We start from the raw sequence: 19,320 nt of genomic DNA on the forward strand, positions 1-19,320 counted from the left end.
CTGATTCCAGCAAAGAATCTGAGTACGTGTCAACTTCCAGATCTTCACATTGTACTGAAAAATGCTCAGTCTAAGTCAAAACAATGCTCACAGAGCAGCATGCAAACGTAGCAACAAAGTAAATATAGACGCACAGATATATTAATTCCTTCACTATAATGTTGCTCCTGATGTGCCTGTTACCAAAGTGAAAGAGTGGTGTCTTGTTTAAGCTGCCAATCTGCGTAACAAAGCCAAAAGACAGTCACTGCAAAGTTACTCATGAAAGTTCCCCTAAAGCTCTGGATCAAAAGCTAATAAATGATTACTGAGTCTGTAATCTAACTAGCAGACATGAAACCATGTTTTTAACTTTGTCAGCTGCCCGTGAGTTGCACAGCATGAAAAACATTTCTTCCTCTTGATGGCCAAGGCAACTGTACATCATCTTTTCACTGCAATGTGTGAAGGAGATGACAGATGAGCCTCCTCCGTGTTCCCGTTCAGAGCTAAGAGATGCAGCATTAATAACAATGCATATCAGCATCTTTCCAGGAAAAGATGTGGGTTTCTTTGTTTGTTTGTTTGATTGATTGTTTTTTGCTATTTTGTCTGTGTGTGTGTTTGTGTGTGTGTGTTTTCTTTGTTGTTTTTGTTTGTTTGTTTGTTGTTTTTTAAATAGATTGATGATAAAATGCATTTAAGAACAACTCATGCACTTCTTCATCTGATTCCTAACTTAGCTTCTGTCCTTGTAACAGCCTGGGGTTTAGACACAGCTAACACTGAGATATGAGTGAGAATAAACTGAGCTGTTGTTTCTCCCATTAAGGACAAACAAGCACTGTATTAAGATTGCTGATTAGATGTACAGAGGCTAACTAGACATCACAGCATGGAGTCTTTCCAAAACATCCTATCTGCTGAACTGATAGCAGTCTTAGAATCCTACAATCATACAATTATAGACTCCTTTGAGCTGGAAAGGACCTTTGAGGACCATCTAGTCCACCTCCCCTGCAATGCACAGGGACATCACAGCTAGATCAGACTGCCCAGGGTCTTATCAAGCCTGGCCTTGAATATCTCCAGGGATGGGGCATAAACCACATCACTGAACAGGGCAACCTGTTCCAGTGCCTCACCAGCCCCACGTAAAAGATTTTTCCTTACATCCAGTGTCTGACTTTATAATGATTTATTTTAAAAAAGTCAGGCAGTTAAAACAGGTTTTCCTGTTTGCAGGGGAACCTTTCAATTTCAGTTTCCCTCTGTACTGGCAAATCAGAGGAGGCAGAAAACAAACTTCTGATGGGGTCTCTGACTACTGCTGCTGGACTTTTAGGCTTCAGATATACAGTCACTATATAGCATGGGTCATCTAAGGGGCAGAAATAGAAGCACAGCCAGTGTAAATCTGAAATCTCTAGCTTTTTTCTTGAAGTACAACTGTAGATAAACTTCTGCAGATGGCCAACATACACCTTAGTTTTTCTTTGTTTTTGTAGGATCTGGACAAAAATGGTGACAGTGCTAGCTCTAGAGATTAATGGATATAGGACTCACCTTAAGAGTGATCGTGTTGGCAGCTTCTAGTACAGCACTGTCCTGATGAATGGCACCCAGGTGAGATTTACTAGTCAGAGCCCTTACTTCTGCCTCTTTCCTTTGGGAAATCTGTCATGTGAGAAAGCAATCTCAGTGCCAAACAGTATTAATTCAGCATTGCTCACAAGGTAATAGCACCCACAGACCCCCTTCAGAACCAGGACTACTTTGCTCTCTTGCTGTACATGCATATCCCAGAAGTTAAGAAATTCCCATACATAGACTCAGAGGAGAAAAATAACATCAAGTGCAAATAAAAACTGTTCCACCCTGAATGCTTTATGAATGAGCTTTTTAAGAAAAGAAAATTGAAATAATTTTAAAATTCTTTTAAAAGATCTGGCTGGTGCTTAAGAGATAAGCCTCTTAGACATCAAAGCCAGTAGTGGGAGGGAGAAGAAGATAAGCAATTTTTGTAAAGATCTAAATGGTGAACTATTTGTCACCAATGGCTACCAAAAATGGTGATCACAAACCACTGTTTTAGACAAAAGAGTATTTTGGTTTCAGTGAAAAGACATTCCAGCCTGCCAAAACTGCACAGACCTTCCATCAGCACAGCACAAGAGATGGTTTCACAAAAGGCTTTTCTTATGTGTAGTTCACAAACCATATCTTCATGGCCCACCCCATCTCTAGATATAATTGCACTGACCTAACTGAGTTACTATATTTCCATTTGACTTGTCATGGAACTTTCCTTTGGTGTCCTTTCCTTAAAGCATCCTCGCTGACACCAACCCAGGTCCCCTAATAAGAATGGATACAAACTGCATAATGTCTGTTAGAAAAATAGATTCTTACGAACTCAGTGAAACAAATCTGAACCACAACTGAATGTAACAATATAAATTCTCAGGTTTTATTATTTTTTTTTAAATTCCACTAGCAGGTATTCCAGAAGAGGAATGATTGAAAGAGAAGTCTCCAGAGTTACTCCCCCCTCAGACTGTAGATTAGGAGCAGTTTCTTTCTCATGAGAGCAGTCAAGCACGGGAGGAGGCTTCCTAGAGAGGTAGTTGATGCCCTGCTCCTGTCAAGAAAAATGTGAATAATGTCCTTAAAAACATACTTAAACTTTTGGTTAGCCCTGAAATGGTCAGACAGCTGAACTCAGTGACATCTGTGGGTCTCTTCCAGCTGAATTATTTCTTTCTACTCTCCCAGACGTCAAGCCCAATCTTCAGAAGCCAACCCGTTCAATCAGTTTCCCTTGAAAAGAATCTGCATGAAAAATGTGAAAAAAATGAAAAATGAAAAAATGCACCGAAGTAACAAACACTTTGTTTCCCTTCCACTTTGGGCTCCATTTTCTCTAATGAGGCAGAAACTGAAGCTGTAGTTTGCATAATCTGGCTCTTATGGATCAAAGAACAAATACTGCCTTGCTCGTGGATTTTATTACTGTCAGGGAGCAGTTCCTCATGTTCTTTTTTTTGCTCATATTACTAGACATCACTGTCACTTACTACCTTTAAAGGTTTTTACTGTGTTAAGGCCCACAGATGAAGCTTGGTGGATTCAAAGTAGGAAATAATTTTTCATCTGCTTCTTTCCTCTGCTGACCATTTGAGTTTCTTGATCCAAGAGGGAATGCGAGTATTACCTCTATTTAAACTGATATCACGCCTTTACAATTCATCTTAAAAGAGTAAGTAAAATCCTTTAACAGCTTAATTCTCTGCTCCATTTATTAGCTTTCTGTCAACATTTTGGAGACTGCCAGATTCCTGCAGCACTAAATTTTTTTATCTATCTCCACTTTATACACACAACAGTTAATAAATAATTTGGTAGCACCTCTGTGATGGTGAGATCCTCTCAAATAAAAGTTCTCTGTCCTCCAATCTCTAACCCTACTCCCAACTCAAAATCAGCAGCAGACCCTGAGTATTAGTGTTTTGAATTGCTATTACATAGAAAATAAGTAAAAAACTATTCAACAGAGCAGCTGAAGAAAATATCTGTTCTTGAGCAACAGAAGCTTAGATCTGCTCCAAAGCACTTTCAAGCCCTCTTCATGTATAAAAGTTATCTCTCTTGGACATTCCCCCAGATGGAGTCTTCTTGCTTATCTTCAAACTTCAGTAACAGGGCTAATTTCTGCAAATCTGTGAGCTTTGAGTAACTACGCTTTGGTTGAATTCAACTTCACCATCTGATTTTGGTTTAAACGTTAGCAAGGAGTTGCAAAAAATCTTTGGGACTGAAATTTGATGCAGTTTAACCTTAGTTCAAGCAGCCTTTGGTGTCTCTTTTATGAGAAGCTTCCTGTAGTTTATAGCTTCTATAATTTGGAAATGTCTCTCTGGGAGAAATTGAATTATGAGGTATCTTTAGCAGACACCATATTTAAAGGCCTTCATTGTAACAGAGAGCTTCTACAGGAATGATGATGGTCTAACATCTGATAGCTGCAGTCTTGCAAAACAAGAACAACCTTCTTAGCAATCAGATTAAAGGTTACAAATAAAAGTTATGCAAATACTAATGCTGCAAAAACTCCTTCTGTGCCAACTAGATAGCTGAATACAGCAGATTGGAGAATTTTGTTTTGCAAAAAGAACACATGCTTCCCATCTCCCATGCAACTCTCCAGACAAGGCAAGAACTCCCTGTCCAAGAGCTGAGATTAACAAAGACCTCAAAAAAATCACTGCATCATGATTAGCATGTTGGTGATTATTTATAATATAGAAGTGGATAACTGGGAAAAAATGGAGCAGGACTGCCTAGAATTTTTATACCCAGAAACCTGTCACAATATGCTTTCCCGAAAAATAATTCTGATAGAAAATAAGAACTATGTAAATGAGTAACGTGAGAACAAGACAAGGTCACAACACAATAAAATCAGGACTGGCATACAAAATGTACTAGATGATATGCCTCGAATGAGAGAAATGAAGTGTCAGCAGCTCTCTGTGGGAACGAATACCTAGCAGGTATCACAGATGGAGAAACAGCTCACTGCACAGAATGGGGTACATATTATCCATCCTTTGAAGCCTTCCTGTTAAAGGTACCTATACAGTGGGTACAGAAACTGGTATCCATAGGGTGAAGATGAGAAAAAGAAAATGGAAGATGGACTGTAAAGAGTGGAATAGGCTGAGAGGGAAAAAAACGATGAAGTCTGAGCTGGCCAAGTGGGGAACAAGCTACTGAAGTGCTCTCAAAAGTTTGTGATTAAATGAGTCATCCATTTCCAAACGCCAAAATGACTGTGTCCAAAAAAGCAGTTCATTAAGTGTCAGGTAAACACTGAGATCACTGAGCTTTTCTGATATTCTCTTAGGAATAATCTGACCATGAATTGCCAGCAATTAATTCAATACAGATGCATCTCTCTGAAGATAAACTAAGTACCAGGGTGCATCCGTGTGCTTGGATGCCCTCAGCCAACAGTTCACCTAGCTCTGGCACTGCTGAAATGGAGGGAGATAGGCTCTGTCTGAATGATATTCAGTGTCCTGAGGAAAATATATGTTTTAAGCTTGGAGTAGTGGGTCTGTACAATGTGACTTTAGGGGGAATATAGCTATGCTTAATGCATCACAAATGAGATTGGTATGACCAGTCTTTGACACTGTGATTACAGGTGAAGCCAAGGTTTGAGGTAGCTCTTGCAAAATACTTCCATCCATTGTACCCACAAAACAAACTCTTAGTTTTTGGAGGGAGGAACAATGAGAATAATCTCTGGGCTCAGCTGACATCCTAATGAGGTTACATTAACCAATGATTTGCTAATGCCCAGGAAGGCAATAAAAGAGCTGAGTTAACCTACCACACACAAAACTGGAATCAGAAGTCTGGACTGTTTTTAGGACTGAAGTACTGGGGACTAGGTAGCTAGCTGGAAATGACAGCAAAGCACCCCTTTGTGGAAGCAAAGACATGCTTCCCTTTAGAAGCTGGAGATGTGGAAACACAGTCTTGAGTTCTTAGATTGGCAACTAAAATGATATGCATCAAGTGAAACTACTGAGCCACAAAATATAACTTTATCCCTTGCACAGCTACACCAGTAAGTAGGCAAACACTCAGCCACACCAGGGTTCAGTATTGTTTAAAAACATGGTGTTGAAATGTACTATTCAAGTGTGCTATTAATGCTTTACAGTTTTCTTTGGCAGCTTTACAAAGAACCTCTACATTTTTCAACACATCCTTTGTTGTCACCTACATTACTGAGATTGTCATGATCCTGAAGAGTGAAGCACCTCTTTCTCTTCAATAGTATATACTACACAGTGTGCTATTGTATGCAGAGCATTTTGCATAGTACTTGAAGAAGTACTCATCCTGCAAGGACCAGAACTCAGACACAACATGCAGGGGAAGATACTGAAATCCATCAGTCACTGGATACAAAAGGGTACTCCCCTAGAGTTGTCTATAGCAAACTCTTCAGCAGAGCAAGGGTTTTCATTGCCTCCTAAGGCAAACAAACATGGATGCAACAAACAAGCATGGAAACACCAAAATTAAAAGGTACATTTTCCTGAAAAAGTTAAAGCTCCCCTGAAGGGAATACGCAGCCAAAATGGAGTATTGTTCAGGTAAGGTGTTAGAAGGGTTAGATGTCAGAAGCATCAGAATTTGGGGATACTTCAACAACTGTCCTTAAACTTATTAGAATTTCTCAAATAACTGTCCTGGCAGTGATTAGGTTGATTTGCACTACCTACAAAAAAATGAGGTACATGAACACCTAAATAGATTCATGTTGCAGGATACCAGACATCAAAAGACTTAACACCTCAATCGGACAGTGTGTCACAAATTCACTCCAGACAATTACGCCGTTCAGACTTCTGAGTGCCACTCTTTGTTTCACTAAAAGCACCAAGTAAACATTTTCAGGTTCTAAATTTGGAATATACAGAGACTGCCTGGAATATGTGCAGAGGCAACTTGTTAACATAATATCTTGCTATCAGATTCTTCATAGCATATTCCATGAGAATATTTCAATTCAGTTCTTCACGTTTTTCATAATATGGAATTATTCGTATCATAAAACTGAAGATGTTCTGTATCTTTATCATTTGCTGATAAAAATTGTATCAGTCCTGCAAGCTCAGCAGCTAGAATTTATGTTTATCTCAGTTATGATCATGAACTATAGCTGTTAGCAGGAAATTAAAATCTCTTGTGGAATTGTATCAAATCTATGCTTACAAAACACATCAGTGAATAGTGCTGCTGATGTCTTTTCAGAGAATTTAATGTGACTGTGTCACATTAATCACCTCTGAGGTAAAGGAATTACTCATAATTGTTTTTCATTACCTTGTGTTTGCTTTTTCAGTATTGCAAAAATGCCCAGACTAGGATTATGGATCATAAATCTCATAGGAGTTGCAGACAAGACTCTTGGTTGTTTTTTTGCCATCCAGTGTTACGTGCTGGCCATTTTCTTCTGAGAACAAAAATCTGGTTCAAATATATGCAACTTCTTAAGCACCGTGCTTTAACTTCAGTTCTAGATTCTGTTCAACATCTTTATTGGTTGTGCAATCAGAAAGAACTGGTTTTTGGCTATTGTCTACCAAGTTCTCAGGGCAGGGCGTGTTGACTTGTGGAGGGCACCTGGCTGGGGATGACTGCCGTGGAGTCAGTACACATATCTGACAGCCTGCCACGTGGCAGTCGCATGACTTGCTGCTGCTGCTGACAATCAAAACAACACATAAGCATGTGAAGAGCATAAAAACCTGAAGAGTTCAGACGTAGAACTAGCACCTCCTCCACCAAGCTGGAGCCATGCAGATCAGTGAGACATCGCTGACCGACCTGCAGCCCTGGAAGAACGGGATGCTACTAGATCCGTGGTGGTGACTAGGATTCCTCTCTTCACTGTTGCTAACTTTCCCATCTTCCCTGCATTCCTTAACTGTTTAGAATTTGCCATAAACTGGTAGGACAATATTTGACCCCACTTGTGCCTTGATGTCACTTCAGGTATTTATATCAAACCATCTCCTCCAACAACTGGAGTGAGACAGGGCTGCAGTAAATGCAGCATCACTATAATCAGCAAAAGGAGGTGACTCTCTCACTGTATCTAGCATTGGTGTGGCCTCACCTTGAATACTGAGTGCACTTCTGGGCTCCACAATCTGATGAATGATGTTAAGTTACTTGGAAGTGTCCAGAGGAGTGCAACAAAGCTGGTAACAGCGCTGGGAGGAGTGCTGAGTGAAGAGAGGCTGAGGACTCTTGTGTAGTCCAGTTTAGAGAATAGAAGGCCAAGAGGTGAGCTCATTGCTCTGTGCAACTTCCAGAGTGGGGGAAATGGAGAGAGAGGCACCAGTTTATCCTCCCAAGAAACCAATAACAGAACAAGGAGAAACAGCACAAAGCTGGACATCAGACATTTCTTTAGCATGAGGGTGATGAAACACTGGGAAGGTGGCTGATGCCCCATGCCTGTCGGTGTTCACTTAAACAATGTCATCTATATTATGCTTTAACTTTTGGTTAGGTCTGAAGAGGTAAAGTAGTCGACTTTGTGATCTTTGCAGGTCCTTTCCAACCGAACTGTTGAGTTCTATTTCTGTTTCTTTGGACATGATGATCATGTTAGTCTTCATAGGTTTTAAAAATAATCTAGATTAATTCCTCTAGAATAAGCTTATACATATATTTGCTTTTCTGTTGAGTGACTGAAAACTACTGTGTACAAGTACTTAAATAAACAGACTGCATTTAAGGTTAATGGAAAGATTATATTTTTTGCAAGTACAGCAAAATCTCAGCAAGATCCTTCCTGAGTCCTTCAAAAGTACACACCAACACAGATGCTAGTTCTCACCTTTCAGGATCCTTGCCAGAAAAATGGCATTTCCCAGTCATCTTGAAAAGTAGTCAGGGTACTTGTTACGAATAGAAAAAAGAATAAAAGAAAAATGGTTATGATGGATGGACAACTGACTGGATAAGGAATTGGCTGGATGGTCACACTCAGAGAGTTGCAGTCAATGGCTCAGTGTCCAAGTAGAGATCGGTGGTGAGTGGTGTTCCCCAGGGGTCAGTGTAGGGATCAATGCTATTTAATACGTTTTTAGGCAACGTGGACAGTGGAATCGAGTGATCCCTCAGCAAGTTTGCAGACAACACCAAACTGAGTGATGCAGTTGACACGCATAGGGTAAGGGATGCCATCCAACAGGATGCAGACAGGCTTCAGAGGGGGGCCTGGGCTAACCTCATAAAGTTCAGCAAGTCCAAGGACAATCCCAAGTACAGATACAGGTTGGGTGAAGAATGACTTGAGAGTAGCCCTGAGGAGAAAGGTTTGGAAATGTCGACTGATGACAGATTCAACATGAGCCAGCTGTGTGTGATTGCAGTCCAGAAGGCCAACCATGTCCTGGGTTGCATCAAGAGAAGTGTGATCAGCAGGTTGAGGGAGGTGATTCTGCCTCTCTGCTCTGCTCTTGTGAAGCCCCACCTGCAGTACTGCATCCAGTTGTGGGGCCTCAACACAAGAATGGAGCTGCTGGAGCGGGTCCAGAGAAGGGCCATGAAGATGATCAGAGGGCTGGAACAACTCCCCTGTGGAGACAGGCTGAGAGAGCTCAGGCCTACAAGAAAGCCAGGGAGGAACTTTTTATAAGAGCGTGTAGTGACAGGACAAGGGGAATTGGTTTTAAATTGGAAGAAGGTAGGTTTAGACTAGATATAAGGAAGAAATTCTTTCCTGTGAGGGTGATGAGACATTGGAACAGGAGGCCCAGAGACGCTGTGGATGCCCCCTCCCTGGAAGCTCTCAAGGCCAGGCTGGATGGGGCTGTGAGCAACCTGGTCTAGAGGGAGATGTTCCTGCCTATAGCAGGGGTTGGAATTAGATGATCTTAAAGGTCCCTTCCAACCCAAATTATTCTATGATTCTACGATTCCATAACAAAATGTTAATTACAGTTTAACAGCATAGTGCATGTGGGCAAAAACAATAGTTAGCTCAAGGCGTACAGTGAGCCAGCAACAGCAATAAAAGGTAGAATCTATCAACAAAAATCAAAGGAGAAAGTAGCAAGCTTGGAGAAAGGCTTTCAAATAAAAGCACAGGAGCACCACAATCCTAGTTCATGACTTAGCATGGCACGTTATTCTTATGCAGGCTTCAGAAATGTTCTCAGAGATGTTTCTAAAGCGAGATGGCTGGAAGATTAGAGGCTAGGGAAATGCAGGCGATTATATGCTGTTGATAAGATCCATATCAGCAGGATTTTGGTCAACCTGGGAGAGCCACAGTCCTGTCAGTCACTGGGACTGAAGGCATATCAGTGCTCTGAAGTTTGGCCCAGTTGTTTTCCTGAAAGCGACTGTCTCCAATCTATTTCCTTATATTAAAGTGATAATCTTTGACAAAGATTGGATGACAAAGCTCTGAAGTGTTGGGTTTTTCAAGGAAGGAATTAGTTGTTAAAATTTATTTTATTTTATTATTTTTTTTGCTAACTCAGAAGAAGAATAACAATGTAATTGAAGCACTAACTGATCTGAAACCACTGAACTCACTTGACTGAAGATAGCTACGATGAAGGGACCAATCTGAGAAATAACAGGCAGAGTCATAACTTCAGCCACGGTTTGATTTAGGAACAGCTATGAAATACAGAATGAGGTTCCCAGTTCATGCTTTCTGACCTTGTACACTGGAAAAAGATTGATTAATAGGAAAGTTCCTTTCTCTCAACATGTTGAAATCATTATACCACAGGGATATGACCTTTTTGCTCAGATACCAGTACCCAATCATATCCAGGCCCTCCAGGAAGCTTCTCAAGGGTAGATTTTATTCATCTAACATACAGAAACCTCCACCTTTGACTTCTCTTTTATATTAACCGTTTTCACTAAATCAGGCATGTTCAACCCGCGGCCTGCAGGCTGCATGCAGCCCAACACAGCTTGCCGTGTTACCCAACTCCTCCCCGTGATTTAGAGGCAGAGGCTGTTACCTGCAGAGCAGCCCTGGGCACGCACCCAGGTAAAGGTACCAACTTCCTTGGTAAAGGAAGTTGAAAAGAGAATCATAGAATCCTTACAGTTGGAAGAGGACTTTAAAAGTCATCTAGTCCAACTCCCCTGCAATGAACAGTGATAGCCACAGCTCAGTCAGATGCTCAGAGCCCCATCCAGCCTGGCTTCAGAGGTCTCCAGAGATGGGGCATCCACCACATCTTTGGGCAACCTGTACTATTGCCTCACCACCTTTATTGTAAAATTTTTTTCTTATACCCCATCTAAATCACCCCTTTGAGTTTGAAACTTTCCCCCTGTCCTATCACAGCAGACTCTGCTATAGAATCTGTCCCCATCTTTCCTATTGCCCCCTTTAGATTCTGACAGGCCACTCTCAGGTGTCCTGCAGCCTTCTCTTCTCCATGCTTCACAGCCCCAGCTCTCAGCCTGTCTTCATAGGAGAGATGTTCCACCCCTGGGCCCTTTTGTGGCCTTCCTCTGGACATGCTCCAACAGGTACTGTCTTTCCTGTACTGAGGACTCCACATCTGGACGCAGTGCTCCAGGTGAGATCTCACCAGCACACAGCAGAGGGACAGGATCACCTTCCTTGCCCTGCTGGCCACGCTTCTTTTGATGCAGCCCAGGATATGGTCAGCTTTGGGCTGCGAGTCACAGAATCACAGAATCACCATAGAATCATAGGGCACATTGCTGGCTCACATCTGGCTTCCCATCCACCAGTACCCCCAGGTCTTTTTCTGCAGGGTTGTGCTCATTCCATTCAGTTTATATTGGGAATAGGGTTTGCCTCAATCCAGATGCAAGACCTTGCACTTGGCTTTTGAACCTCTTGAGGTTCTCCTGGGCCCACTGCTCAGCCTGTCTAGGTCCCTATGGATGGCATCCTATCCCTTGTGCTTGTTGGCCACACCCCACAGCTTGGGGTTTCCAGACCGCCAAAAAAACCCCATCAATTTACATCTGCAAGTCCATTTCCAGTTGATATAAATACATGACCAGCAAATTTGCAAATACAATTTATAGAGTTGCAGTCAGATATTCAACTCAAAATTCTGATCACATCTCTGTATCAGACTTTCATAATCCCCATCTAAGCAGAGAGAAATATCATTTGCTTCACAATCACACCTTATTCATGTCATCACTTTTTGGCCATACACACATTTTTAACAATCGCTGTCAAGGATGAAGAACAGGAAGAGTAAAATTTCATCAAAGATCTCTGATGAATGCCTTGAGAGCTCACTAAGAACTGCAGACACTGCCAGCTGAATCCCACTAGTGTGTTAGTTTCACAAAAGCAAGCTCACGTATCCCACAGCCAATGGTGGTGAATATGCTGAAAAATAGTGAGAAATTGCTCTATCAAACAGTGTTACTGTGTTCTTTGTATCTGTTGTTTTTTCCATGGAAATAAGTATGAGGTATCGCTTTTGGAGCAAGTGTGGCCCAAGACAACTTCTATTCAATAACTACAGCGCAGGCAAGCCAAAACCTTGGATGCCCATGAATCACAGAATCATAGGATCATAGAATGGCCTGGGTTGAAAAGGACCACAATACTCATCTAGTTTCAACCCCCTGCTACGTGCAGGGTCGCCAACCAGCAGACCAGGCTGCCCAGAGCCACATCCAGCCTGGTCCAGGGATGGGGCATCCACAACCTCCTTGGGCAACCTGTTCCTGAACTAAATTTTCATTTAAAAATGAAAATTTGGCAGTGGCCAAAACTTACGCATTTCAGTGATGAGAAAGATATTCTGTCTAAAACCGTGTTCATCCGGCCTTTTTAAATACTTACCTAAGGTGCTCTGCATTCCCAGTTTGGTGCTGTTCATGGCAATAGGTAAGAGATCCACTGCCCAGCTGAGCATAAGTTCACAGAGAACAATGTATTCTCAGTCCTGACATAAAGGTCTTCAAAGTACTTCTGTTGCTCACTGCAGAGATAAAGAAATCAGTCAGCTACCAAGAAAACTTCTGACATGTAGATATAGGGGTGACAGCCAAAAGGGTATAGGAACTTGCAGTCCAGTTGTAGAAAGAAATCAAAAGGAAACCATGTTCTTATTGGGTGTTGCAGTGAAGAGTGCACGCAGTGTATGCTGCCCAGATCAGAACTGAGAATGTTTCATTGCAAGTACCCTCACAGATATACTCAATTCTTTCGCATAAAAAATTGTCTGCTCTGATTAGTTTTCCTTTTTCACCCCTTACTTATTTTGTACATTATCCTGATTTTCTATGAAACTTGGATGACTGCTATGCATCTTGTAAGAGAAAGGCAGTGCACACAGCACCATAGGGATAAGCTCATGCTTATGGTCTTTTTTCTGCATTGATCTGATGAATTTCACTCCTGCTGTCTTAACTTGGATTCTAAAGATTATTTAGTTTGTTGCAAGCTACAGTGATCATGGCAAACAGGGATGATTTTATTCAGGCAGAAGAAGAGATGACAGAGATCTACTAGGTGCACCTCCTGAGACATCAGGGATTCACCAGGCTGCAAAGCACTATTCAATTTCATTCCTCATGCAGAGATAGGGGTAAACGCACTGCCTGTCATGAAGAATTTTGAATCCTTTCTGGGCTGAAGAGCTAAGCTAGTAACTTTCATTCTGGAATACATTCTTAGACTGCCTCAGCACAGTCAGCTTCTCTAATCCTTTCCTCATTCACTGTTATTGAGGAAAAAAGCAATACTGGCAGTCTGAGGACAAAACTAAGACTTCCTGCTAAGCTGTACTCCAGTGCTCAGCAGTGAGTGTTGGGGAACAGCTAACACGGTCCTTTCCCTACTTTGCTCAGATCCATTCTCTGCTGACTGAAAGGACACTTAAAACACTTCTGATATAGAAACAAATCCGAGAGAGCAAGCCTCTTTAAAATGCTTACTGAATATATTAATTGTGCAGCTGTAAGTCAATCTGCTTCCCCCACCTTTCCCCATATCTGCACTGCTTACTTTGGAGGCAGAAAAACAAAAAAGTGGGTGATGGAAAAAACAGGGCATTCTAACACAGCAACTACTCACACACACTGCTCTGCCGATGAAATGCAATTTTAAGTTGCTATACTACTGCACTTGTGGATGGGAAAGAGAAATTACAAACCAAGCTCTTCGTAGTAGCATTCACTGATAAACCTTCTGATACAGCATAGATGAGAGGAGTCTTGTTAGCAACGACCAGGGAGTGCTGCTTCTCCTCCCTTCATTTGTTCTGAATGACTAGAAGGAATTTCAAATGGCAGGGTCTGGTGCTCCAGCACGTCCAACCCCATCCGCAGTTCTCTGTGACAGGGGCCAGCTGCTTGGAAGTATAAATCTTTGAAGTCCATTTTAGAGACAGATATTAATTCTTTCAGATTTCCATGAGTCGGTGCTGTGAATCACCATACAGGGACAGTCTAGGCAACAGTGATGACAGACAAGGAGGTAAATGAAAAGATGACCCACTTGAAGAGAAAGGGGAGATCATCCTGTGAACAGCACTCAGGACAGTTACACATCCAATATACACATCCAATGTATGCAGAGCTCCATATTGGCTTCCTAAGTCTACAATAAATATACAAAACCTAGGAAAAACATCACGGAAGGTATTTAACTTAACACTGTCCTTGACAGTGTCAAGGACAAAAGTTTTCCTGAACGCATGGCTCAATACACATGGACACGTCTGACTTGTAACAGACTGATAAAGTCTCTAACTGCATGAGAAAAAAAACTGAAGGAACAAAGAGATCTAAATGCTTAAATTCACTTCAAAGACAGCATATAACGTCTCATCAAAACCGGTAGGAAGGCCACATGAAATTCCAAGAGAACTGATTATACTATGGAAATGAGAAATCACTTTGTACGAGAGTTGCAGCTAAAGGCACCTTAATAGTTTATTTTTATGAGACACCATCAACAGCATATCAGACAGAAGCACCTTAGTTCATCCACCTAAATGAAGTCATTGTTACTCAGAAGATCAATGTGACTGATCCATAGAAAAGGAACTTTCTCACAATGCCTTCAAACACTGTTCATTTTTGTTAGTCAAACAAGGGCTGCAGTACGGTTACCAAGTGATGTGATATTTATTCAGTGGGCAAAAGGCATCTGTCATTTCTTCAATAAAATACAAGTGAATTCATAATTGAAAAATTATGATATGTCAATACAGACAAACTATGAAATGTCACGGCTGCAGTTGGAAATTAGTGAATGTGAAATGGAACAAGTGCTCCAGGACAGAGTAACAGAGTCTACTTTTTGATCACAACAGACATTTCTTCTCCCTTGACCAACTTAAGATGTAATGGTTTAGTAAATTACTTATGCTTTGAAAGAACATGACTTCAGAGCCTTTAAAAATCTCATGCTGTAAGGCAAGGGAAATGAGGCTGCAAGCCAGAACTCGAAGCTGATGTGTTAATAAACCCAGGAATTAAAGTGGAATTTAAAAGCCTGCTCTACTGAACCAAAGCAGGTTTGGAGCTTAGTCAAAATTTGAGATAGTAAAGTTATATTCTTCTGTCTTCCTATAGAACTTATTTGAACCATCACAATGCAGAAGTTTCCAGACAATTCCTATTTTGTTGAGAAAAAAGAAATTTATGCCTGAAGCAGAACTGGGCAAAGATAATATAACAAATTTGTACTCTATAACCCTTAGTACATTATTAGTATTGTTTCTGCTAAGCAGTGTACAAATGGTTGCTCTGTCCCAGTATGGTGATATTTTCTATGCAGATCTCACACTGTTTTGCATTTATGACCTGGAATTCCCAGCCTTAATGTCTAAGCAATACTGATGATTATTTATACCCAAACCAAAAAAACAAATATTTCTTTCTTCTGCCAATGGTTCAGTTAAAGCACATTTTGATATTACAGCTTTGAGACAAGTACAGTCAGGGAAATGTTGTAATGTCTGAGCAAAGATGGGCCAAATGTTTTTAAAATGCACCTGAATATACCAAAGCAGATTTAGTAATTTTTAACTATTCAGATTTCCAATTCAGAGCTCAATAAATCTGCACAACTTTCCCTTCTCAGCATTACCTTGATAATGTAAATTCTCCAAGAGACACTACAGACCAGTGCTTTGCGACGACACTGAATTCAACAAGGTCTGAGATGTAACTTATTCTCTTCCTCAGCAAAAACTCAAAGCCACCTCCTCAAAACACTCTTCAAAGCTGTTTTCTCAGTATGGAGAATAGAACAAACAAAAGTTTGAGAATGTCCTGCATGAACACAGAGGCAGGTGGTACAACCCCAACCTCGTATATTCAGTTCTGTTTAGGCTAAAGCTCTTCTTTTGCTTCCCATCTCCTATGAAGTACAGCTTTGGATTTACTCCCTACTGCAAGACAGATCCAACTAACACAACCCGTCTGGCTTCTTCACAGTTGGCAATCTTCTCTCTTTAATTCAGGAGTGACAGTGCTAGTCCTGAAGATGATACCAGTTGTACCACCACTACCTACTAGTGTACAACCTTAAAGCTTCACATTATGTACAGAAGAGTCTTCCCAAGCTAAGCATTTATTTTTGAGTGCTCCTTCACAAAAGATCAATAACGAGCATACTTCTTACCATTATGTTTACCAGGGCTATTATTATGGCTTCTGATGGTAAAAAAATTCTGTAAAAAAGCATAGCTAACCACTGCTTAAGAAATCATAAATCTCTTCATCCACCTGCAAGAATGGATGAAAACTACATTCATTTTACAAATATTACAATCCTACGCTTTGTTTTTTTCTATTTTTCCCTTTGATGTTTCTTTAAAAATATCTTCTACTAACTCTGGATTAAAAATTCTCTTTTCTTCTATCCTAGGCTTTTAATTTAATATTTTAATAACTTTGGCTAAGTTTGAGGAGTCTAACATTTATGGATTAGTCCAAAATAATAGGTGCAGTTACACATTTGGCCACAGACTTCAGAGTTAACTCCAGTTTGCTTTGTTTCTCCACTTTTACCTTCCCCTACTAGCTGAAGTTCTTCTCTCTAACTGCTCTTTGTTTTGTTTTTCTCTATTATTTTCTATCAATATTTTTTTTTTTCTGTCTTTCCCAGTGTTCTTCCTGCCTTCCTTGTAGCTTTCTAACTCCCAAGTTTCACCCATGGGCATATCCATTACTTTGTCAAACCTTCCTCCTTCTCGTGCCCAATACTCATTTTCTTCCTGCTCTGTCTATGGCTTCTTTCTATTGTCTTCACACAGATGTGCCTGCTGGTTTGTCCAATGATTCTCACACTCCTTTCAGATCCTGCCTTCACCTCCTTCTCTAGGATTCATAGGTGACTACATAACCTCACACAGACAATGTCCTGCATCCACACAGAGACATCCTTAAGCTTCTTCAGTCATTACTTCATAGGATAACAGAACCATAGAATGGCTTTGGTTGGAAGGGACATTAAAGGCCATGAAGATCCAAACACCTGCAACAGGAAGGGATGCCACCCACTTCCAGAATTTAAGTCCTGGTTCACAGGGAACACAGGTAAAGCACTCACAAGCAACATCCCAGCACACAACAGACTGCCCCACAGGACCAACAGAGAAACCAAGACTTCAGCATCAAGAGGGGGACATTCCAACCTGTGCTAATTGTGAGTTAGTGCCAGCAGGGTGGTGAGTCCTGAGGAAGGTGTAGGGGGGACATTCTCACCTGCACATACGTAGCAGCTGGTGCCACATGAGATGAGCAGAGCAAGTTATGCTGACAAGACCGAGGATGAGCTGTCTGTGAGTGGGAGTGTTATCTCTCTAGACGGTTAGGCAATTTGGCACCCACGTTTATAAAATGTACAGGTCACTGTGCAATGACGACTCATTTCTTCTTTCCAATAGAGTAAGACCATTACCTGACAAGAATGGTACAGTTTCATAGGGTATTTCCATTAAGAACCACGTTAAACCTCTTTTTTCTCTTTGGTGCCTTTCACTCACACACAGGCTGTTACTCTCTTTACCTTCTAAGCCTTTTCTAATATCTCAGCTTAGGCAAGCAGTCCTCCTGTATTTTAAAGAGGTAGCACAATCTCTAACAAAGCAACACAAAATGCTCCACACAGCCCTGGAAGAGCAACGGAGAATCCCTCAAGGAGAAAGAAAGACATGCTAATACTGAAGATTTTCTCTTCCTTTCACCTTTTGTGAGCCTGAAGAGTCACACTGCGCCCATTACCAAGGTGAGGCAGTGGAGCTGCCTGTCAATGGCTGGCAACAAACAGGAACTAAGATGACTTTTACCTTCTCATCCTGTTTGTGAACTTCCATTCGTCTGAAACTAATGTGTAAAAATAAGACTAACTTGGCCTTTAAGTCAACTTACTTTATTTCTTCCTGTTACCTGTAAAATCAGCGGTGGACAACATTAGGAAGGATGAACAAATTGCTCAGAAATACAGTTGTAAGACTATTTCAGTGTTCTTCATTATATATTCCAAGCTTTCTCTCCCCACTTACACTTCACTTACTTATTCACTGTCATACATGCAGTGCTAAGAAGCTATATTTACTCTCAGTGTCAAAAGCAAACTCTGAAATCAGTGACACTATCAATTATTTAACAATTTTCATTTAAAATTAAAAAAAACAGATAATAAAATTAAAGCAAGACAAGCACAATCCATTCTAAATTTAAAATTTGACAAATTTGCAGTAAGCATTACTTATCGTGAGAATAACAATTCAAAAGGACAGAGATTTCATCAGCTGTGTAATTTCTTTCTATACTTTCTTACTATCGTTACTACCAAAGTTTTATATTGTTCTATGTGTAAAAAATAGGTTTTATTCATTATCAAGTGTCACATCCAAGAGAGAAAAAGAACAACTAACCAAATACCAAACAACAGCAAAAATCTGAGATCGGGTAGCATTCTCTTCTTTTTTTTCTGTAAATAAAGCCACTTTTTATAATTGCTCAGAAAACAAGAGAATGTCCATTACAATCTTCAGGCTCTTAACAATGATTTATCTTGGCTAATGTTACTGCTTTAAGAGGAGATAAGCCATATAATTTTACAGGAAGCAACCCACTGAATCCTTCAGTAAACACAGCTTGGCAATCTATCTTCAATTCAAAATAATGAGGTGGCAGGAGTGTGGTGGAGAAATAAGTCTTCAAAAACATCATGTAAGGGAATCCAGCTGTGCTTGTATGGTTTCCAGCTATTTAAAGGAACAAAAAGGAAAAAAAAGAACCTCTATTCATATAAGATATTATTTAGAAACATGCAAACTGAAAAAAAAAATACATTCCAATGTCTTCAACTACGCATACTAAATCTAATCATAATGCAACAAAAAAAACTTGTACTCATGAATGGTTGTTTCTACACAAAGCTATTAGAATGCATTGCTGCAGCTTAAATATTCAAATTTTAAAGAAACAGTTGTCTAAATACTGCCTTTTTTACATGCACAGATGTTTTGCTGCAGATTTCCAACGCATAATAATAAGGTAAAAAAATAATAAGAGTTTATTTTGACTAGATTACAAGCCTGGCATTTCAACATAAGACAAAGATGCTCCTTCTAGAGAACTCTTCGTTGTTAATCATCAGCTGCTCCTCTAGACCTAGCCACCAGGTACGATTACAATGATTCCAATGCCTGCCTACTTGAAATTTGAACGCAGTCTTCTTGAAAATGCTTTCTGTGATCAAACAAATCCAACAGCTTTAATTAAAATTGGATCCACTTTCCTTCC

The 19,320-nt window shown here is 40.5% G+C and overlaps 1 long non-coding RNA gene across 3 annotated transcripts in view; it reads right to left on the reverse strand.

Annotated features, from left to right (window-relative positions):
• Positions 1-2,427: 2,427 nt before the first annotated feature.
• Positions 2,428-19,320, reverse strand: part of LOC104915348 — a 33,497-nt gene continuing 16,604 nt past the window's right edge. For 2 of the 3 annotated variants that reach the window (XR_004162248.1, XR_004162249.1), the window contains exons 3-5: positions 12,392-18,779; positions 8,411-8,471; positions 2,428-2,811 (exon numbers count right to left, since the gene is read on the reverse strand). This is a non-coding gene — a long non-coding RNA (uncharacterized LOC104915348). The remainder of the gene's footprint in view (positions 2,812-8,410; positions 8,472-12,391; positions 18,780-19,320) is intronic. The other variant, XR_002110138.2, reaches the window with a different exon arrangement.

This window comes from Meleagris gallopavo, chromosome Z (assembly GCF_000146605.3).
Source record: "Meleagris gallopavo isolate NT-WF06-2002-E0010 breed Aviagen turkey brand Nicholas breeding stock chromosome Z, Turkey_5.1, whole genome shotgun sequence".
In the NCBI taxonomy this organism is placed as follows: domain Eukaryota; kingdom Metazoa; phylum Chordata; class Aves; order Galliformes; family Phasianidae; genus Meleagris; species Meleagris gallopavo.